We start from the raw sequence: 24310 nt of genomic DNA on the forward strand, positions 1-24310 counted from the left end.
ATGTCGATGCGTCTTTATCAAGTTAGCAAACTATTTCTGTGATTGTCTATTTCCAGAGTAATTTGATTGAACGGGTTTTCAGATTTCCATAGCTGGGGTTATAGGAGTATTCTCCACAAGGGAAGATAGACCGAGTGCTTGACACGTGACCTGACCCAAAGAAGTCACTTAATAAAGTGTGGAATGAGTGAAGGGAAGTTGCAGTTGTAGTTTTCTTCACCAAAGTCAGGAACCCAATAGAAGGAATCATAGCAATGAAAATAGTAACTTTTGATGAGCGCTCCCTTGTCTTTTAAGGGCTTTATACATATCAACACTTTGAGGGCAGATCTCACTGCTCTTTGGAGCTGTTTATACTGTCAAACTTCATATTGATTGAATTTATGGGATTTATAAATCACAATTTAGTCTCTGATTTGATAATTTGAAACGAAAGGGCTTAGGATACTAGATTTCACAAGGCTTTTGTGAGGATCAAATGAGATTATATATCTGAAAGTCTTTCACAAACTGTGAAGTACAGGTGTTTCTAGTAAGTGGCATGTCACTTTGTATGGCTTTTACTATGGCTATTAGGATGTGAGATTGAGACCTTCCTCCTCCCCTCTTCAAAGCAAGGGAGACTTCCCATTTCTAAGGATTTCTTTCACTGTCACTCAGCTTGCCCTGCTAGTTCTTAGGAGTGAAGTGAGATACTTCTTATTTTTCAATCCATCTATGACAAATTTATGCTGCATCTTTTAGTAGGGTGTTCATTTGCATGATTTATTTATGTTTTTACCCCAGGGAAGGGGAAGTGGTATGGGGCTACAGGTGACTGTTGTAATGTTCTCCATTGATAAGACAGGGCCACCCCAGTGAATCTTTTGAGTTGTAACCAACTCTTATTTAACCAACTCTTATTTCAGTGACAGTATTTTTGTAAATGAAAACGTATTAAATTTTGTCAAATGCTTTTTCTGTGTCTATTTAGATGATTCTGTGACTTTTGTTCCTTAGTGAGATGATTCCATTACGTTAATTGAGTTTCAAGTGGTAAAGCAACCTAGCATTCCTGGTATAAATCTCATTTAGTTGTGGTATATAATCCCTTTTATGTGTTGCTGGATTTGGTTTACTTACATTTTGTCAGAGTTTTTGCATATATATTCGTAAGAGATACAGGTCTGTAATTTTCTTGTGATGTCCTTTATTTTATTATGAGAGTGATACTGACCTCATAGAAGGAGTTCCCTACTCTTTTTTTTTTTTTTTTTTTGAGTTTGTAAAAGATTGTTATTAATTTATCTTTAAACATTTGGTAGAATTCACCACTGAAGCTGTCTGGGCCTAATTTTGTTTGTTTGTTTGTTTGTTTGTTTGTTTGTTTGTCAGAAGTTTTAAGTTACTGACTGAATTTCTTTATTCATAATAGATTTATTCAGATTTTTAATTTCTACCTGTCAGTTTTGGGAGTTTGTGCCTTTCTAGAAGTTTGTCCATTTTATTTCCATTTTCTGATTTGTTGGCATACGGTTGCTTAGTTTATTTCCTTTTAATGTGCTATAGAATCCCTTTGCTTTCTGTAAGCTTGGTAGTGCTTCCCCTCTTTCCATTCTGATTTTCACAATTTGAGCCTTCTCTCATTTTTTCTAGGTCAGCCTAGCTAATAGTTTGTTAATTTTGTTGGTGTTTTCAAGCAACCATCTTTTGGTTTCATTGGTTTCCTTTATCGTTTTCTATTCTCTATTTCATGTATTTCTGCCTAATCTTTGTCATTTTCTTCGTCTGTGTGCTTTAGGTTTTGTTTTCTTATTTTTCTGGTTTCTTAAGATGAAAGTTTTGGTTGATTTGAGGTCTGTCTTTTTTAATATAGGCATTCACAACTATAAATACTCTTCTAAGCACTGCTTTAGCTTGATGTCATAAGTTGTGCTTTGTTGTATTTTCCTTTTTGTTAATCTCAAAGTATTTTCTAATGTCCCTGTGATTTCTTCATTGGCCCATTGGTTATTTAGGAGTGTGCCATTTAAGTTCCACATCTTTGTGAATTTTCCAAATTTCATAGTGCTACTGATTTCAAATTTCATTTCACTGTGGTCAAATAAGATACCTTGTATGACTTCAGTCATTTGAATTTACTGAGCCTGGTCTGTTGGAGAGAATGTCTGTGCGCACTTATAAAGAGTAAACTTTTTACAACTTTTCATTTAGCATAACCGTAGCTTTTAATTTTGCTTGATTTTTTTTGGTAAGACTTGATGGAAGTATTAGTTCTACAAGAGTAAAGGGTTTAGTTTAAATTGACATTGCATGTAAATACAGTGTTTTATAGGGGTTGGAGTATCTGTCTACAGTCCATCTGCTCTTTAGACAGCTGTTGTCAGGCATCACTCTAAAGACAGGCTAGCAAGGAAACTACCTAAGGCAGAGTCTTCATGTGGAGAGCCTGTTCATTATGTTAGTTTAATAAAGGGAATTGTGGCAGTGCTTCGTTGCTGAAAGAAGGCATGCATTTGCACAGCAGAGTGATTTAGAGGTACCCAAAGAGGAGCAAATAAGCAAGGTAAGCACTGCTTTCTTTTCTGAATTGACTATGACATCAATACAAACAGAATGTCAAGAATTAACTATAGCTTTCAATGTTGAAACAAAGAAAAAGACCGATGTGTGTTTTCTTATAAGACTAGAGGACGGATGACGCCTTTCCCTCTCTGTCTCTCCCTTGTTTTGGCAGTGATAGGCCAAAGGGAAGCACATTGTTGGCCAGTTGATCTAAAAGTTCCTTTGCATCATTCTGGTAATGAGCAACAAAGGCACTCATTGGCAAACGTTCCATCTTGAATAACTGGGTCAGCAATTTCTTTATCAAGGCAACCCAGGTTAAATATGCTCTTCTATGATCTAACACACTATAATATACAAATCACCATTTTTAAAAGCAACCCAGAACGTTATTGAAAAATAGCTTTTTTGTTTTAAAATAAAGCAGTAATACAAAACAATGGTTAAGTTATGGGTTACAATGAATACTTTCAGTGTTTGTAACATATCCAGATAGTCTCTAGGAAGACTGTCTGTATTCTGACTATAAAAATAGGACCAAGTTTTTTTGACTGTTACTGCTGGTATATGCTAGATACTCTGTGCTATTTTCTGGGCTTTTCCTTTGCTGCCTAAGGGAGAGAATGTCACATCTATCAGGTCAAGACTTGTATGTTTGCCATACCAACTTAGACCTAACATGTTTGCATTTATGTTCAACCAGTCCATAGTATATGATATACTCCATTGTCTTTGCCATAAAAGAAAGGCATAATGTTAAGAATATGTTATATCTATATTGAGTAATTGCCGTGCCTTTACCTAGCTGGTTCATTTGGATCCCAAATTCAGTGTTTCTTCATTTAGCTTTTTGATGACGTACTGAATAAACAGTGTCGCGATATGTACCTATTTTGCTCATTTAAAAAAATATTTGTAATTGCTACCACTGGGTTTTTCATTACCATCTAGAAGCAAACACCTCTATTTTCCTTCAGTTACCTTTCAGTATCAGAAATTCTAACTGTTTAGCGAAAGAAACCGTAAAAACCATTTATGTGGATCAGTGAGCATTTATTGCTATCTGCCCTGGAGGCGTTCAATACATGCCTGTTGACTGATGGAAAATTGCTTTGGTAATACTAAGCAGAGAAAATATGAAGAGTACATAACACATTACTTGATGCATGATTCTTGGCTGTACTACATTGGTATGTAACTAAGGACAGAAGTTCATGCAAAATCTATGACTGTCAGACTTTTAGAATATAGACTGGTATCATCCAAATGATGGATGTTTGTTTGCATTAGTGTTGGCTCAGAAAGTTACTTAGAGCTTTGGGGTTGCCTCTGAAATATAGTTCCACTCTAGGTTTTCTCTCTGTCTCTCCTGTCAAGCAGACTTGAATCCTCGGAATAGCTCTAGAACCACTTTGGCTTCATTAAAACATTTGAACTACTTGTGGACAATTGAGCACCATGACGTTCAGAAATAGAGACCATCAAATGATACGGCAGCATTTCAAATGCACTGATCTGTGGTCATCTAGTGACAAAACTAGCAGTGCCACCCAGGCTTCCCTACTACGGATGTTAGTGTTCACTCTCTCCGAACTTTTACCTTTTGTGAATTTTTTGCCATCACTTCTCAACCATATGTATACTTAGCCTATATCTTATGCATAATTTCAGTCTGTGTAATTCTATTATTTTTGAATATTGCCCTCCTGGCACATTGAATGTATCTTTTGACTCATCATTTTCTCAATCTTAAACTACAAAATGGAAAATTATGCCTTCTGTGGATGTTTCTGTACTTTCTCAAACCATTTCTGCAAATGTAGTACCTCCTTTGTTTCTTACAGTAATGCTACAAGAGTTGAGAGCTCAGTTACACATGATAGAATGCAGATGAGGCTTTCTAAGCAGAACATGTTTGGCTGCTGCCCACCCACCTGGAAGTAACACAGGGAGGAGGGAAGCTACTAGACAGTTCAGCACACATGCTGCTATTGCAGCTGCATGTTTGGCTGTTCTGTATCAACCCCCTTACATTTTCAAACAACAGCAGCAACAACTTATTTACACCATCATACAGCTCTCCCCTGTAGAAATAATGAGGATCTTGCTCTACCTAGAGGGCAGTCCCAAAATCTCCTTTGTTTCTGCAGTCAGCTCCACCAGTACAGGTTCTCAGGGTGATCTTTCTTTCTTTCTCTAATTTAGGCAGTGTTCTGTCTTAGAATTCTGGGATCCTGTAACCTATGGAATGAATTGCAAGGCTAGTATCACCAATACACCCTATCTAAAACTGGGGAAATGGAGGAAGAAAATGAGTTAACATGCGTAAACATATACTTGCCACACCGAGAAAGGAAGAAGTATGCATAATTATTAGACTTCTCATTTCTACAAGTGGTTACTACCCATTTCATGGTCTGCATGCCCTAAAATATCCAAATGTATCACCTAGTGGGTTGAAGGACATATGCAGTGTTACTGGCAGACAGTGAAGACAAAACCAACCCCGAGTAGGTATATATTCGAGTGAGGATAAAATGGTATCCTGTCGTGATTGAGTGTAATTAACCGGATGTTATGTATCAGGCGGTCCCTCCAGACCGATTGTTGTTCCTGGCAAGTTGACACTCCACTGTGTTAGGAAATAGCTGAGCTCTGTGCAGGGAGGCTGCCCATGTTGTACTTTTACCACTGTGGTCACTTTGCTGATGAGCCCACTGAGCAACCTCTGGGCTACTGTGGAGAGAGTGAGACAAGCATTCATAGGGTGATTTTTCATGTCCACCTGGTTTCTGAGAGCCTCCTCTGCAGTAAGCATTCAGATGAACACCGTATTCTGTCTTACTCCTGGTTCAGGAAATCCACCCATATGCCTCTTCCCAGCCACCTGCTGCCAGCTCCTCAGTCTTCTTGCTCCCTCGTCTGTGTTCTGATTTCTTTGTGAGTAGAGGCTTGGCCTGCAAGCTGTCTTTAGCTTGAGTCAGATGGTCCATAGTATGTGCCCCTAAAGCATGTTCCCAATGGTTTAGCTTAGTAGTTGCTGCTGCCTATGAATCAGTGTGATCGTGCCATCTCTTCTGGGCAGACTGGACCCAAGACATGCTATGGGAAGCTCTGCTCCTCTGTCAGGGCCTTCTGTGAAGGAAGCTGCAAAGCTGTAACAGCCGACTTCAGCTGCTCATATTGTGTTGCTCCATCTGGATACCAGCTCCTCAGACAACTAGTCATGCAGACTTTCCCATGAGCCCTGGTGGGGGCTGAGGGAAGGATGGCAGGATACAAGAGTAGGCACATCAGTAATATAAGCTTCCTGTTGACGGAACTTAGGTTCAGATGCTGTTCACACCTAAATATGCTATCTATATGACTTTTACCTGAGGACACAGTATCCTTGACATGTCCTTCTCTGTAGCCTCAACACCCAGTTCATGTGGGTTCCATAGCCACAGTTGCACAGTGAACTAATGTGAAATGTCCCCTGTTCATTCTCCACTAGGAGCCAGTATTAAGTCAATCTGTGTGTATCAAAAGGAAAATAGTTATTTGCAATATGGAGTGTTGCGTGACCCCAAAACCTTGGGACTTTCCACTATTCTGTTTTGACTTCGAGTATTCCAGTTCATTGGCCACAGGGGCAAGGGCAAAGTTGCTTGCCTTCTTCCATCCTAACCCATATGGAGGACTTTTTCTTGTCCCGCTCAATACTGGAAGCTTTATGGGTTACTCAGTAAATAAATCAAGGTAGTACTCAAAAGGCTACCCTGGGAGCCAGCTGGATTTTTGGAGTATGTGTTCTCTGCCCTCCTGCATATACTTGCCTTACCAGGCTATCCTCAGGTATTGTTACTTCTCACTAACAAATCCTATCAGCGTGATGCTATGATGTCTTGTGGGCTGGTAAAATTATTGAGGTTCCTATAGACTGAGTTATGGCACAGAACCAGAATTGACATAGTGCTCAGGCAAGATGGTGAAAGCAAGTAGCTTTCTGTTTTCCTGCTATTGGGATAGGAAAACATGCACACGCAAACACACACCACTTTTGTCATATCAGTAGCTGCACACCAGATAAGGGAATGCATTGATTTGATCTACCAGGTTTGATCAACTGGAGTTTCTCCTTGATAGAGTTTGTTATAATCAACTGTTATTCTCAAAAGACCTGTGTGTCTTCTGCACAGGCCTGCACACAAAAAAAGAGATGTGGTAGGAATCACCACCCTGAACCTTTCAAGTCTCTGACAGTGGCATTAATTTTGGCGATTCCTCTAAAAGATGCCATATTGCTTTCGGTTGCTATTGTGGCAGGGAAGAGAAGCTCAGAAGCTTTTCTTGAGCCCGTTGAATTCTAACAATGCTCACTGCATAGGTCAAGACACAACTGTGGAAATTCTCCCTGTGTGTGAGTGTAGATCCCATCTGTAAACCCAGATTCTGGTCAGGTAATAATACCACAGCCTCCATTTGTGTCTGACTCCCATGCAGCTTCCACCCCACCATCAGGACACAGAGGTGTTGAGTCCTCGGGGACAGTGTCCAATAAGTGCTGAGAAGTCCAGTTATTTCTTTTTCTCCTCAAAAGCAGCTGCACATCCTTTGGGAATGGGTAGAAGAAAGACTTGTTACATGATTACCATATTATGGAAGTGTTCTTCCTTAAAGGACCAACCACTCCTGCAGTGAGAGGCTGTCAGACGCGAGAAGAGCGGCTATTGAGGATGTCGATCAAACCAGCGACTGTTGAGGATGTCCCTCCAGGCCTCTGTCACCTGCCTACAGATCAGATCAGAGTGTCTGAGGCTTTCTCACTATTCTGGCCCTACAAACCCTCTCATTAATTGTCCACTCCCAAATACCTGGCTAGCTTACACACACTTTGGCCCTTCAGCTTGTTATGTTAGCCAGACCCTCTTGCCTCTGGACACTTAGCTCTGCTGCCTCAGCCATTCCTGTTCTTGTAGAAATCCAGAAGCCCTTGAGGCAGCATCTGCAATGCAGGCCGAAATTCCTGTCCGTGGCCTCCTGAGAGTGTAGTTACAAGGTGGGTAAGCAGGAGACATAGTAGATCCCCCTAAGTCTGTATTTCTACATCTGTATTTTATCAAGACGTTCCTGGCATCTAGGTATTCTGGTTTCTATTCCAGGGGGCTGTTATACTATGCAGAAGGTAGAAGTTTTAAGGTACTTGGTTTTAGGGCCCAGGAGAGTGCCACTTATAGACTGGCATTTTGGCAACTATGATGAACTCCCAGTTTTATACCTTGGATATCTTTCTCTAGTAACACATTACAAAATCTAACAGACAAAAAAGCAAGTCAAATAACTTTTCAGCCTACTTTCACATTTATTTTCTTACTTCCTCTTTAGATAACTGTATGGTATTCGTAAAACTAGATTCTTACAGATGAGGAAAGAAATTCAGAAAAGGTAATTAACTTTTCTGGGGCAGAACTAGGTCTACAACATACATCTCTTGACTTCTTGTTCTCTTTTGTTACAACACAAATACTGTAGTGGCATGTGGATGTGTGCATGCATATAGTATGGTGCACTCACACATATGTGACACACACACCACACATCACATACCACTTATGCACATACCACACACACACACGACACACACTTAACACACATCTATACACCACACACACTGCCTATCCAGAAACTACAATTTGTGTCATGTCAAATGTTGATGCTTCTAAAAACAGCATATATTATTAAGAAACTCAAATACAACAATTTCTTTTGTTTGGATGAAGGTAAAATCTGCATTTTGATTTCAGCTATAATCATTACTTGCAATGTCGGGGTTTTTTTCTAAAAATTCTCACCTCAGAAGTTGCCCAAAACCCAACTGATAAAGGAATCTTCAGTCTCATTATTAATCAAAGAAATGTAAAGTATCTTGGCAAAATGTCTATGTCAACTCTATGTGTAATTATGTGTGCACACACAAATGCTGACAAAGTTACAGTGGGTATGCTGAAATGTGTAATTGTCTTACTGAGTACAGTTCTTTTGGAAATCAGCATAGCAATATGTAGCAAGTGTCAAAAGAAATTGCATACTTAATCTAAATGTCCATGCCTGCGAGTTTATTCCAAGGAAATTGTTTAGCATAAAAAAATTATGTGCATAAGCATTTTTTTGCAATAGAACTCTTCTCTCCCTCCCAAAAATCATTTTAGTTTTAGAGTTTCATAAAGTGTGAAAGATCATATTAAATAGAATGGGGAAATATTCAGTATAGTATTTGCAAAAAAACCAAAATGTGTATAATGTAGTTGCACATATAGTTAACAGATACACTTGTTGAATTGTTGATAGAGTCTAGGAAGTTACAAATGAAAAATTGTGTAAGAATTATGTGTATGTTTGGAATTTTTTGCAATAATTACAGTCTTCAGTTTCTATGTCTATATAATATTTATTTTTAGTGAAAATACATCCACTACTCGTTTTTGGTTTTGTTTTTTTTTTTCCTTAAAGTCCATTGATCGTCACAAAAACCCAGGAAATGCAACTAAGAAGAAAACAAATGTTCAACCAAGACTTAAGAACCCAGAGCTATGGAGAAGAGGTCACACTGGACTACTGGTGTGCATAAGGGGGCAGGAGGGACGATCCCCATGGGGCATGGCCACTGGTCGTGGGAAACAGAGGAGAGAGGCCAGGCAGCTGGCTGGGCAGTTAGGTTCACCGCTGCATGATGGCAGCATTGAGCAGGTTGGCTTCCTTCAGGGTCCAGCTCTCGTCAACCAGCTCTTTGTTTGGGAAAGTAGTCGTGAGGATAAAGCTGGTGGCAGCCATGGCTGGCCAGGCATCCACAATAAAGAGTTGGATGTTGCTGATCTGTGGCTGTAGTTAAATTTCTGTACCAGCCTCTCACCATCTGCAAGCCAAATTTGGATGTTTGTGGTAGTCTCTGATTTGACGATTAAGATGGAAGAGCTGGCTTTGGCTTCATTTTCTGCCAGTTGGACTGGAGAGATGGTACTCAACACCTAGGGGGCAGTGCTGCTCGGTTTCTGACCCTCACCAGTGAAGGCTCCTTTGGACTTCATAAAGTCCTCATCCCGATGGTCCTCCATATCCAAGTTCGCCTGTCCACTGTGAGCTAGCCTCCACAGCTCTGCTGGCACCTCTCCTCTGTGGATAGACTCCAGAAACTGGGCATCGGATGGGTCTTGGTAGCTTCTGAGTTCTCCATTATCCAGGCTGAATCCACTCTTGTAGAGTTTCAGTACTACATGAACATCTTGGTGGGAATGCTGTCTCTTTTATCCTGCCACATAAGCAGACTCTTCCTTTGGTGCTGCCCCAAGGCCATAGCCACCTCCTGCAAATGGTCTTGGTGTACTGGTCTCTCGGAAACTCCCTCCACAGCTACAGCTCCATGCTCTTTGGCACCTTTAAAGAGATCATCCACCAGCTCATTGGGACTTTTCTTTCTGGGAGGGCCGACAGTCTGCTGTCTACCTCTCTCTGAGGCCCCAGTATAAAACCTCTGGCCTTCCTCTCCTCTTCCTCATCCTCATCTTGGTCATGAATGAGGTCTCTGAAGGCTGTCACTCTGTTATTACTGGGGGCTGTGCCTCTGGACACTGAACTGGGGGTTGCCTTTGAAATGGTTATGATGTCTTCGTCCCCTCTGTCCTCATAAAAGCTCGCTAGCGCAATCTGCAAGTCCCAGGTTAGCCGACTCGAGGAAGAAGCAGGCCTGGTCCTCCTCAGTGCCTGTCACCACCACGAACTCCCTCAGCTCCTCCTATTGCTCCACTGCCATCTTCTCCCATGCACCTCCCTGCGTTCACTACTTTCTTAGCTTTTCTAAAGCATCCTTGAATGGGACTTTTGTCTTTCTCCTGAGAGGGAGCTTAGTGACTGGGTTGTTGAGGATGGTTTAATAGAGGGGGATGTGCTAGCTGAAACCCAAACTCTTCTGTTGTTCATCTCACCCTGTCCACACACTGCTGCCTATGGTGATTGGTCTGCTGAGGATTATTGTTAATCACTTTTTACTTGTTTTTCTCTTCCCCAAACCCAAAGTGTTTTTGGAGATAAAAAGTAAATATGAAGATAAACAGTAAATATGGCTTATAAAGCCAGCTCTGTTTCCTCTCTCTCTCTCTGTTTTGGGGGGAAGACATTGTGCATTTTTAAAGCATAACATGAAGGAGGTTTTAGTATAATATGATTTAGTGCAGGCCTCAGCTACTATCGCTCCCAGTGGTTTTGCTGGAGGCTGGAGCTTCCCGACAGCCCTGACCACGGAGAGGTGGAATGTGGCGCTGACGTCACGGCCGCTCCTGGGAATGTTTTGCATTCTTCTTCCTGGCAGTGGTCAGGTGGCTTCCAGCAAGAATGAAGGACAACAGCTTCCAAAGAAGAAAAAAAGAGAGGAGGAAAAGGATAGTTTATAATCAAAGTATTGTGGGGGAGGCACTTTTATTCTAAGCCAAAATTGAAATTAGAACCAGATGTCTTGCATTCCGATGCTGCACGAATGTTAAATAAATTTATTAATGACTGTAATAACTAAGCTATTTGGCTTTTTACTGAACTTGAGTCTTGAAACTCTGTAAGAATTATGGAAAAACGACTTCTTGTAGTTGATATTTTAACTATGAAAGCAGCTTTCTGAGTGTAAAAGCAAGGACCCTGATGAAATAACCCTCTAGTTAATCTACAGGCCGTTTTAAGATCTGTTAATATTCTGAAAGACCACTTCTGAAGTATAAAATCTCTGTAATCTATTAACATAGCTTGTTCTGTTCAAACAAATTTAAGCCAATCATTGAGAGAGTTAAACTCTATTTTAGCATCTGCTGCAGAATGTCTTTTCTCAAAATATTTACACTTCCAATGTTATTTCTGTACATTACTGCTCAAACCATATATTCAAAACAAAACAGATTCTTAACAAACAGGTTTTGCCCAAGTCTTACAACTCTGCAATAATATATGCAATAGAAAAATGGACAGTAATTGAGTTAAATTTAAAGTTTGTGTTTTTCTTGCCTTCCAGCCACTAAAATACCTCTGTTCAAAATCAGTATACTGGTTTAGCTAATTAACAATCTATACGTCTATATTTTAAAATAAAATATTATACTTTAAAAAAAAAAACAACTTGATGTCTTTCAGTAGATTTGCACTCATTCTGATGTAACAGCAGTTACATTAACAACAGTTCTCCAGTTTAGGTGAAATCTGTTTGAATACTTCCTGTTATACATTGAAATGGAAAGTTGGCTTCCTCTTGTAGGTCATGTTGCTGGTGAGGAATTTCCAGAAATGTGGAGAAGTGCTGACTCATAGTATACAGTGGACTGATCCAGCAACAGTAGGACTTGAGGGGGTTTTTTGAGCTATTGGCTGAGGCAAGCAAAATATGTAGCTGTAATGTTTCATTTTATTTTTAGATATAAGGGTGAGGGTGGAGGAGAGACTGTTGCTTGGCATGGGATCTATGTTAATAACTTTAAAATGGCTACAAGTTCTAGGGTTAGATGTGTGTCTAAATGTGTGTTTTCCTACCGTCTATTATTAGAATTTGAAAAACAGGTTGTTTTTGCTATAGTCACCCTACTGTTGTTCTCTCTGCCTCTTGCCCACAGGTGAACCATGTGCCTTCTTGGGCTGTGGCTGGTGACTCACCATGGGCTCTATAATGTGAAAGTAACATAGTGCTTGCATTCAGGAGAGTGCTGCAGAAAAAGGTCCATGGCATTGCACCTTTTGTGTCTGTGATCAAAAGTCCCTGAATCTAATAATAACAATTTAAGTATTAGCTGACAGGAGTGCAGAGGAAAACTAGGATTTGTTGCCTTTAATATGCCTGCTTTTGTCCTGTATATTTTACGTTCATTAAATTGTCTGACTCTGAAGTTACTGATTGAGTTTTTTTTCATTCATTTGGTATAGAAATGACTGCTAGATTGGGTTTGGAACAGGGATTTCTAAAACAAAAACTCACCACCTAAACTCATCCCTGGGCTCATAAAGTTAATATATCCCAAATGCACTTATCTATCAATTCTACAAGCGTGCACTCACTGCTCTGTGTTGGCGCTGACGACATGGAGAAGAGGAAGGTGTGCTCCTTGTTACCTGTTTGAGGGGAGGGAGGCGCTGGGAGGCCACTGCAGAGGATGTGTCTACAGAAATATGTATAGTGTTACTTTTCAGTTACTACGGTAGAAATCTAAGAAAACAGTGAGGCATAAAAGAGGGGTATACTCAAATCTGTGCTAAAGTCTGTGGAACTGGTTTTTTGGATGTGATTCTGAGGCTGTCACAAGTTACTGATTGAAAGTAATTTGAATAGGCAATGTTAGGAGAGACATAAAAAATAGAAACCAGAATATGATGAGGGAGATAAGGGAGATATAAGTATGTAGGTGACTGATATTCAGACATATGAAAAGTAAAAACAAATAAACAGTATACTACAAATTGTATTTGTATATGCTTTGAGGCTAACACTCAAAACAGCACACATGGTTTCACAAGCACCTCTGACTGCTTTTAAAGGCTGTAAAAGGCTATGCTTTTCAAAAACATTCTACCCTTATGTTTCTGGGTTTATATTTTTCATCATTCCTGAAGAATTTGAATGACTATTTGTTAATCATGAAGATTCACAAAACCATAGAAATTATTTTAAACACGATTTCCTGTTTTCTTTAAAGTTCAACAAAAGGAAGAGCACATGTCCTCCTTTTGAACAGAAGTCCCAGTGCAGGGTAGGGGATGGAAATGGGGGGCTGGGCCACACTGTGCTATGGAGGCTTAACCTGCACATCTGACCCCCACTAGCCTTCAGCTGATTCTAGTGTGCTTTCTGACAATAGTCCATTACTTAAACTTTCTATCTGCCAGTTTCTTCAGCTAAAAGATCTTCTGCTAAAGAAACCAGTGACCTATTTTGGTGCTTATGAGGAATTACTAACAGAATTAAGCTCATAGTTCAAAATATGAAGGATTGTTCTCTGCTTTTTTAAGTGTATGTTCTCCGAACACTTAGCAAAGAAGAACCTTGTGAACATCTACCTAATATTCTGTCTGAGAACCAACTGAATACTGTTATGTTGTTGTCCTTAGCTTTGATGTCCTCTGGTATAGAAAAGACTGAAAATGATGAAGACGGGGTATAATTAGGGCCTGCCACTGTTCCCAGGGATCCTTGGGAAGTGTCCCAATCCCCTTGGGAGGCTAATCTACAAATCTTAGGACTGGAATAGTGACATATATGGCTGTATAATAGCACTTACAGGACTTTATTATATTTTGTCTCATTCCCAATACTGTACGAAATTCTAGGTCTAAATTGTCTGAACTGTTTTCTATGCAGATCTCATAAGCGTAATACATTTGTTGACTGAATAAATGAAATTGCTCTTCTTTGAGGCAGAAATACATTTCCTCTGTAAGCTTTTTTGTGTATACACATACAGTCCATGAAATGCCTTTTTTTTCTTTTAAGACGGAGTCTCGCTCTGTCGCACAGGCTGGAGTGCAGTGGTGCGATCTCCGCTCACTGCAACCTCCACTCCCGGGTTCAAGTGATTCTCCTGCCTCAGACTCCTGAGTAGCTGGGACTACAGGCGCGCACCACCATGTCAGCTAATTTTGTGTATTTTTAGTAGAGACAGGGTTTCCCCATATTAGCCAGGATGGTCTTGATCTCCTGACCTCGTGATCTGCCCACGTCGGCCTCCCAGAGTGCTGGGATTACAGGCATGAGCCGCTGTGCCCGGCCAATGTCTGTTTTTTAAGAGACAAAGTCTTCCTTTGTTGCCCAGGCTGGTCTTGAACTTCTGGGCTCAAGTAGTTAGTTCTTTGGCTCGGCCTCCCAAAGTGCTGGGTTTACAGGCATGAACCATCATACCCAGCTTCATGAAATGCTTTTTAAAAAAATTGTGGTAAAATATGCATAACATAAAAATTATCATTTTAACCATTCTTAGATGTATTTTCAGTGGTATTAACTACAATCATAATGTGGCGCAACCAACACCGCTCTTCATTTCCAAAACTTCTTCATCATCCCCGACATGAACTCTGGTACCCATTAAACACTAACTCCTTCTTCTCCCCATAAGTCCCTAGTAACCTGTATTCTGCTTTCTACCTGTATAAAGGTGCCTATTCTAGGTAACTCTTAAGTAGAATCATACAATATTTGTTATTTTGTGTCTGGCTTATTTTAGTTAGCATAATGTTTTCAAAGTTTCATCCACATTATGTGTCAGAATTTCCTTCCTTTTTTAAGGCTGAATAATATTTCCTTGTATGTATATGCCATATTTTTTTTATCCATTCATGTGTTCATCCTGTGAAATATTTGATTTGTTTTCACCTCTTGACTACTCTGTGAATAATGCTTCTGTGAACATAAGTATACAAGTATCTGTTTAGTTTCTGCTCTCAATTTTTTTTCGGCTATAGATCTAGGAGTGGAATTGATGGATTTTATGGTTTGACTTCTTAAGGAACTGCCATATTGTTTTCCACAGAGGTTGCATCATTTTATATTCCTACCATCAATGCATGGGAGTTTCGGTTTCTCCATGTTCTCACCAACACTTGTTATTTTCTTTTTTTGATAATTGCCATTCTAATGGGTGTGAAGTGGTATTTAATTGTGGTTTTGATTTGCATTTCCCTAATGACTTGTCACCCAGGCTGGAGTGCAGTGGCACAATCTTGGCTCACTGCAACCTCTGCCTCCCAGGTTCAAGCAATTCTCCTGCCTCAGCCTCCCAAGTAGATGGGATTACAGGCACCTACCACCATGCCCAGCTAATTTTTTGTGTTTTTAATAGAGACAGAATTTCACCAAGTTGGCCACGCTAGTCTTGAACTTCTGACCTCAAGTGATCAACCCGTCTAGGCCTCCCAAAGTTCTGGGATGACAGGTGTGAGCCACTGTGCCTGGCAGATACACCTTTAAATTATGAAATACCCCCACTTAAAAAAGTAACTATTACTATTACTTGCAAAATAGAAGTCTGCGGCCGGGTGCTGTGGCGCAAGCCTGTAATCCCAGCACTTTGGGAGGCCGAGACAGGTGGATCACAAGGTCAGGAGATCGAGACCATCCTGGCTAACACAGTGAAACCCCGTCTCTACTAAAAAACACAAAAAAACTAGCCAGGCGAGGTGTCGGGCGCCTGTAGTCCCAGCTACTCGGGAGGCTGAGGTAGGAGAATGGCATAAACCCGGGAGGCGGAGCTTGCAGTGAGCCGAGATCTGGCCACTGCACTCCAGCCTGGGCAACAGAGCGAGACTCTGTCTCAAAAAAAAAAAAAAAGAAAAGAAATAGAAGTCTGCTACTAAGATACAGAGAGTTCCTCATCAATCCTTTATACTCTTAATACCAGCCCTCCCTGTGCCCGCAGACACTGGTTGCTTGATATGAGGTGCATATCCATGACCACAGATGTCCCTGAGGCTGCTGATCCCTGAGGGCTCAGAAACGAGTGGCCTCCTCCCTCATTAGCTGGTCTGTCTACACAATATTCTGTTGATATATTTGTATCAAATTCATTAAGTATCCAAAATGATTATGTTCACCTATCCTGATTGTAGTTTTCTCAGAAAACATACTTTTAACCTAAAGCTATCAATAATATGTAGGCATTAAATAATTTGAAAAGAAGTTTGTGAAATTATTCACAGTGAGAACATCTTGTAATCATGAAATCAATGAAAAATTTGCTAATTTTCATGGTTTCATTATTCGTATTTAACTTTAATTCATCTGAAATTTATTTTGATGTATCATTTGAGGGTAGAGATTAATTCTAATTACTTTTCAAACAATTTTATCAGCACTACTTTCTGAATAATTTTCCCTCACTGATTTTAAATGCTTCTCCTATCGTATGTTATATTCCTATACATCGTAAGAGTTCTTGACTCTATATTCTATTTCATTGTGTTATAGCTTTTCTTTCTCATTCTAATGTCTTTCACTAAACTAATCTACATTCTGTAGTTGGAGTTTTTACTTTAAATTCTAAGGTTGTTAATACTTTTAAAAAATATTTTGAAGTAATTGTAGGCTATCCAGTGAGCATTCACAGATATTCTCCACATGAAAAAGTGCATGGGTGGCAATTCATAGATACATTGGTCTGGTACAGCAGCCAGGCACTTTGTTAGTTCCAGTTTCACCTCATGCTAGACATGCAAGCATCCTAAAAGTTCAGGTATATTCTTGTGATGTGCTTATTATAATATTCAGAAACTTATTAACAGAAATTAAATTATAGAAACTGCTGCTCCATTTAATTGGCTACAACATTCTTGCAATGGTAACTATTTTGCCTTGGGGGTCACCTAATTATCTCTGTTAGAAGAGTAGAAATGTGGCCGGGCGCGGTGGCTCACGCCTGTAATCCCAGCACTTTGGGAGGCCGAGGCGGGCGGATCACAAGGTCAGGAGATCGAGACCACGGTGAAACCCTGTCTCTACTAAAAATACAAAAAATTAGCCGGGCGCGGTTGTGGGCGCCTGTAGTCCCAGCTACTCGGGAGGCTGAGGCAGGAGAATGGCGTGAACCCGGGAGGCGGAGCTTGCAGTGAGCCGAGATCGCGCCACTGCACTCCAGCCTGGGCGACAGAGCGAGACTCCGTCTCAAAAAAAAAAAAAAAAGAAGAGTAGAAATGTTTATAGCATTTCCTTTTTGAAGTATTTGAAACAAATATTTTTATTTGATTTATGATGCTTTTCTCTTTATTTGACCAAGGAATGTTATGGTGGTCCCATTATGTGTCTAGACGCTGTGCTGAAGGCATTGGGAAACAGGAGCACACTCACACCAGAGCCTTACATCTGGTGACAGCCACTTGCTAGAACTGGGGTGGTAGGGCATGTTGTTATATCACTGAAGTCTTATGCTACTTTTTTTTTTTTTGAGATGGGGTCTCGCTCTGTTGCCCAGACTGGAATGCAGTGGCGCGATCTCGGCTCACTGCAAGCTCCGCCTCCCGAGTTCACACCAGTCTCCTGCCTCAGCCTCCCAAGTAGCTGGAACTACAGGCGCCTGCCACCACGCCCGGCTAATTTTTGTATTTTTAGTAAAGACAGGGTTTCACCGTGTTAGCCAGGATGGTCTCAGTCTCCTGATCTCGTGATCCACCCACCTCGGCCTCCCGGAGTGCTGGGATTACAGGCGTGAGCCATTGTGCCCAGCCTCAAGTCTTATGCTACTTTTAATGTCTTATGTTAGCAAAATGAAGAAATGTGAATAATTGGTGAAACCTTTGAAACTCAAGCTCTAAGATTCCTGTAAAGAACTATACGTTGGAAATAATTTAATAATGCCAAGTACATATGATCAAGAAAATGATAGAGTGGACAGTTCTCTGACCTGGCTATGTGTGGTGGTGGTGGTGGTGGTGGTGGTGGTGTTGTTTTGTTGTTTTGGAGACAGAGTTTTGCTCTTGTTGCCCAGGCTGCAATGCAGTGGCTCCATCTCAGCTCACTGTAACCTCTGCCTCCTGGGTTCAAGCAATTCTCCTGCATCAGCCTCCTGAGTAGCTGGGATTACAGGCGCATGCCATCATGCCCAGCTAATTTTTGTCTTTTTAGTAGAGGCAGGGTTTCATCGATGTTAGCCAGGCTGGTCTCAAACTCCTGACCTCAAGTGACACACCTACCTCGGTCTCCCAAAATGCAGGGATTACAGAAGTGAGCCACTGTGCCTGGCCACTATGTGTTCTTTTAAACCCCATAACAAAGTTTTTAAAAAGATGCTTTGGTCGAGTGCAGTGGCTCATGCCTGTAATCCCAGCACTTTTGGGAGTCCAAAAGTACGGAGGGAAGATCACTTGAGACCAGGAGTTCAGAACTAGTCTGGGCAATATGGCGAGATCCTGTCTGTAGTAAAAAATTTATAATTAGCCAGGCATGGTGGCATAGGCCTGTAGTCCCTGCTACTTAGGAGGCTGAGGTGGCAGGATTGTTTTAGTCCAGGAGGTCAAGGCTGCACTGAGCTATGATGGCACCACTGCACTCTAGCCTAAGTAACAGAGCAAGACCCTGCCTCAAAAAAACAAACAAAAAAAGATACTTTGATTATATGTGATAGCAAGTTTGCAAAATAAAAAAAGATTAATTTATAAATGCATATGCTTGATTGGAGACATCTTTAAAGATTTTTAAACAAGGTATATGATCAAAGACAACTGAATTAGTCAATGAGCATAGAGTATGACAGATTTTAAAATTCTACCTCTCGTCATTATATTAAGCCCTTATACCAATTGGTGTAGCACAAATTCATCCCGAATCCTATGGGAGGAAAAGGGGTTAGCTACCAAGAATCTTATAGCCTGAACTTAACTATAGATAATATAGTTATATTTGAATATGGAGTATCTATTATTTGATTCCCACTTAGTTATCTTTAGTTTTTCTGAAAAATTATAAACAGGAATTTTAGTGACACACCTCTTGTAACACGGAGAGGCAAATATTTTATAAGCTCTGTACACATTCCTGTATTGATCAGCCGGCTCGTTAAATGATCCCCCAGCTTGTTAATGATCCGTTGAACATGTGTAAAGCCCCATGGATGGCAGGGACCTGTTCCATTCAGCTTTTTTCTTCCTTTTGAAACTGGTATATGTCGAGTGTCTGATATGAACTGAACAAAACTTGAATTGTTTAATTTTATGCTTGTGTCAGGCAAGCTCCCAGAAGTCTGGCTAAAGAGTTGTTTGTTCATTTAAAAATCTAGCCTTCAGTATCTTTGTAGCATGAATATTTTTCTCTCTCAGCCCCAGAGCCAATTCCCACCCCTTTCAGTCTAATCTTTGGCAGCACAAGACCATGTGCTGGAATGGCATGAAAATTCTTAACTTACTCCTTTCAAAAAAGAAGCCAACTATATTTAATGCTTTGTGTAGGCTATTTCTTTTCATCCTTAACACAAACGGAAGGGAGGCATTATTGTAAATTTGCAGATGGTGAACCTGAAGTCATTGAGGTTAAATAACTTGCTGAATTCCCACCACCAGTGGATCACAAAGCTGTGTGACACTAGGCATGACTTCCCAAAAGAACCCCATCTTGTCATCCTATAATCTGTAGATGAAAGTAGGGTTTGCTGATGGCCCTGAGAAAATCTTAACAAACTGGATGAGGCTCAAAGACTTTTCCAGGGATATGACTCCAGAACTGTGACCTTCCCTTTGCGTGTTCAGCATGACCTCCTCCTGCTGCTGCATATGGCGTCAATGTAAGTATAGACATGGCCTTGCTCTGAAGAGAAGTAAAAAGGCTTCACTTCTTTAGAGGAAAATGCATGTGTACCATTTTGAGAATGAATGTTGGATCCAAGACGTCTGACAATCAAGAGGCTCTGAAGAATGGGGTGATATATCACAAAGATTGGACGGGATCCATGTATGCCTCTGAACCCTTCCTGGTTTCTAGCGGGCTGTTCCAAGGGAAAATTTAGGTCAACTTCATTCAGTTTTACTAGAGATTTAATTGGACATGCTTTGGCTAATCAACTAGTAATAACCATGTTTCACATTTCTTCCTTTCTTTACTGCTTTCTCCTTAAGAGCAAATAATTAATACCAGAAATTTCTGTCTTGGGTATTATGGGATGCGTGTGGCTATAAATGAAGAAATTACAGAGCCTACATGGAAGATAACAGAAACAATACCCAGTCGTTTTGTTGTGATTCTTTTTTTTCTCTTTTTTTTTTTTTGAGCCGGAGTCTTGCTCTGTCGCCCAGGCTGGAGTATAGTGGCGCCATCTCGGCTCACTGCAACCTCCACCTCCCGGGTCCCCATTCAAGCAATTCTCCCGCCTCAGCCTCTGGAGTAGCTAGGATTACAGGCATGCCCCACCATGCCCAGCTAATTTTTGTATTTTTAGTAGAGACAGGGTTTCACTATGTTGGCCAAGCTGGTCTCAAACTCCTGACCTCGTGATCCGCCCACCTCAGCCTCCCAAAGTGCTGGGATTACAGGCGTGAGCCACCGCGCCCAGCCACTCCTTATTTTTTATTTTCCTCTACTCAAGACAGCTTAGAAGAGAAATCCGTTTTGCATTTGGAATTCTTCCAGTTAGTTTTGAAATCTAATCAGCAAGATTGGGGAGTATTTTGTGTTAATGAAGTATGTTCCTAGTTCTTAGAAATATATGAATGAGGCTGGGCACGATGGCTCATGCCTGTAATCCCAGCACTTGGGGAGTCGGAGGCGGGCGGATCACGTGAGGTCAGGAGTTCGAGACCAGCCTGGCCAACATGGTGAAACCCCGTCTCTACTAAAAATACCAAAATTAGCCAGGCATGGTGGCGGGTGCCTATAATCCCAGCTACTGGGGAGGCTGAGGCAGGAGAATCACTTGAACCTGAGAGGCAGAGATTGCAGTGAGCTGAGATCGTGCCACTGTACTCCAGCCTGGCAGCTTGGGCGACAAGAGCGAGAGTCTATCTCAAAACAAAAAGAAAAAAGAAGAAAAGAAATATATAAATGAGCAGGAGAAAAAGAACTGTGATACTGAAGGGGTCGGCCTCTCCTGCTGTGTTCCACTCTTACCAGTGGAGCATGTGCTTTGACTCCAGGGTTTCTGCAGCATCCGCAATAAATATGTGACTGTATTTTGTATCTACCCACATGTGTTTTCCCTCGCATGGTGTCTTTCCCTAAATCTGTGAAGAAAATAGCTGTTTTAAAGTTCATTTATTTTCTCCATTTGGTTGTCAGCAGCAGGAAAGGCTGCTGAAGGATCTGAGCCAGCGTGGGAATGGGAAGGGCCTGTGAGCTCTTAGGGAAAGAGGAAGTCTCTATGTCCTGGTTACTGGCGTGACCCCAGGTCGAATGACTCCCCCACCCTCTCCTCCTGCCAAGGTTGGTTAGGGTTCAAATGTGTTCCTACCCAAAATCACACATTGTCACTGTGTGGGATGCACAATATTCCATTGCTTTGCTCTCTTAAAAAAGACAGTTAAAAGTAAGAAGTATTTGTTGGAATTTTTAAAAACATGGTTTTTAAACCTATCTTTATTATTAGTTTTTAATGCTAAAAGCATTTTATTTACCTAGGATTCTTGGTTTTGGATGGGTTTTATTTTTTCTTTAGGTGGTAGTCTGTTTCTGAGAAAGCTCTATATTATGCATCATTTGTGAAATCCCTAGTAACCTGATGATGTTTCTGTCACATTGTTTTAAAAGGAATAGTTTAAAGATTTAAAGTGATCTGTGTGTGTGTGTGTGTGTGTGTGTGTGTGTGGTTTTCTTCTTTCTTTCTTTCTTTCTTTCTTTCTCTTTCTTTCTTTCCTTCTTTCCTTCTTTCTTCTTTATTTTTGTTATTATTATTATTTTTATTTGTTTGAGCCAGGGTTTCACCCTGTCCCCCAGGCTGGAGTACAGGGGCACAATCTCGGCTCACTACAGCCTCGACCTCCCAGGCTCAGGCGATCCTCCCACCTCTCAAATTGTTGGAACTTCAGGCATAGAGAGCCACCATGCGTGACTTTTCTTTTTTAATGCAAGTATTTCTTTTGGAATTTGAACTTTAATACTACTTTGGTGTGTTTTCACCTAAATTCCATTTTGTGAGCTTCTTAGTATTTGATTGAAAACCTATTTCGTTTTACTTGACCCTAACCAGATCAACAAGATAAGGATATTACCCAAAGGTGGTTTCTAGTAGGATTGTGGCCACAAACATCAGTTCTGTAGCCAAGTATGGACTAGTGTGGACTGAGAAGGTGGCTTGGAAGAAAGTTGCATTTCCACCTGGTCAGGGACGTTTGAAGATTATGCATGTTTTAAGGGAAAAGGCCTGCTGAATGTGGAGAGTACATAGGTGTAACTATCACTTGAGCTTTTTAGAAGTCCTTCGATGTAGTGCCAACTTGGATAAACCACCTCAAGTCCAGCCAGTACAGCAGCTCTGTTTTATCTTCATTGTGAGTCTGTCTCCCTGCCGGCTGGTGATGGGGGTCAGGCTGGATCACGGATTTGACCACCCTGCACCCAGGCCTGCCCCTCTTTTCTCTGTTATATAGTGCTGGGCAGCCTCTGGGGGGCCTCACCGATTTTTGTTTTTTAGTGGTGATAACAGCACGATCAGGCCGCAGCCTTCTCAATAAGAAGTGCTAACTTCCTCAGGAAAACAGAAGTGTGGTATGCACCATTACATAACCCAGTTTCTCTGGTGATACAATTTTAGTTTTTGAGAGCTGTTTTGAAGTCTTCCCACAGAACTGCAGGCCTCTCTGTTTTCCTGTATGAGGTGAGGAGATGCCAGTTTTGTCCATACACTCATGAAAAAACACAATGACGGATTAAGCGTCCTGAAGTGTCAGAAGGATACCTGGTGTGGTAGCTTCTAAAATACCACTAAAAGTTATTTTAGAGATGAATTATTTAGAATTGACACCTGAGTTGGGTTACCAAATGAAATAAAGGGTGCCAGGTAAATGTGAATTTTTTATAAACTACTAGGCACATGTATACTAAAAAAAATTATTACTTGTTTATCTGCAATTTACATTTACCTGGGCATCCTGTATTTTATTAGGTAAATCAGGCAACTCTCCACCTGAAACTAGATTATGCAAACTAAGAATTAACATAAAAAGTACTGTCATTGTGTGGCTGAGAAATCTCCTCCTCCTCTTCTAAACCAGTTTAGGAAGCCTGTGCTTCATCATTTCTCATATACTCTCCTCCCATGTATATCCAGATTAAAATGTGTATATCTGGCATGTGGCTCACTATTTCACATGCCTAACTGCAGCCCCTCTGGTATCCTATAGTCACAGCACCATTTTGGTGGGTCAGCCATGGGCAGCAGGTCCTGACCTCTCCTGACCACCTCCGAGGAACTGCAGACTCTCAGCATTTGCGTGTGTTCCTCCTCAGAGCCCTGGGACAACCCTGGCCAGCTGGAGGCAGAGAGACAGGCACGTAAACCTCCTGGCACATCTTGGGGATGCCTGGGCCAAAATATGCCACTGGCCTAATTCTCTGAAGGTCTCAAAGCATTTTCATATTAAGTTATTCAAGTGACCCAGAGAACAAGAAGGGAGTTGCTACTACATGATATCAGAGAACACTCAGAGGTTGGAAGGGAATTGGGAGAATTAAGTAATTATTAATAAATTCTAAAACTTTAATCAATATTCAAAGGAGAAATAGTGGAACTAACATTTTGTACCAAGGGTGCTGGTGTTGGGAATTCAGACATCTCCTGCAAAATATTTCTGATACAATTTAGTAAAATGTAGTTTTTAGGGGAGACCTTTTACAGAAGGAAGCTTTTATTTCCAAAGGACTTCATGAAAGGTGTAAAGGCCACACTGTGAATTAGGGATGACACACCCTGTTTTGAATTGGATTTCCTGCTAGTTCTGATCCGAGGCATTCTTCCCGGACTAGGGTGAATTCAGTTCCAGTGTTTGCTTGTAAAACTGAATCTGGTCATTGTATTTGCAGTTTGGCTTCCTGCCTGCTGTTAAAGTACAGAGCAAACTTCAGCTCGTTACTCCCTATGATTCTGTGTCCTCCTAAAGAGCAGGGAAAGAAGAGGGGAAAACCCAGGAGGTGACTGAGTTCATTTACATGCCGTACCAAAGGGCAGCTGCTTGCTGCCTTGTCGTCACAGGATTCTGTGGAGAATCCTGATATTCCATTTACCAGAATAGGAGACAGCCTGGAAAACAGACAAACAAAAAAAGTGTCTTTCTTTTTATGGTTCTAGCTATGGCATTACTAACT

General features: G+C 40.9%; 1 protein-coding gene and 1 pseudogene across 47 annotated transcripts in view; one reads left to right on the plus strand and one right to left on the minus strand.

Annotated features, from left to right (window-relative positions):
• The window catches only part of SPIDR (scaffold protein involved in DNA repair), a 481215-nt gene that overhangs the window by 242891 nt on the left and 214014 nt on the right, over positions 1-24310 (plus strand). The gene's annotated exons all lie outside the window — the stretch shown is intronic.
• LOC106999758 (NSFL1 cofactor p47 pseudogene) lies at positions 9150-10463 on the minus strand (annotated as a pseudogene).

The sequence above is a fragment of the Macaca mulatta genome, chromosome 8, assembly GCF_049350105.2.
Source record: "Macaca mulatta isolate MMU2019108-1 chromosome 8, T2T-MMU8v2.0, whole genome shotgun sequence".
NCBI classification, from domain to species: domain Eukaryota; kingdom Metazoa; phylum Chordata; class Mammalia; order Primates; family Cercopithecidae; genus Macaca; species Macaca mulatta.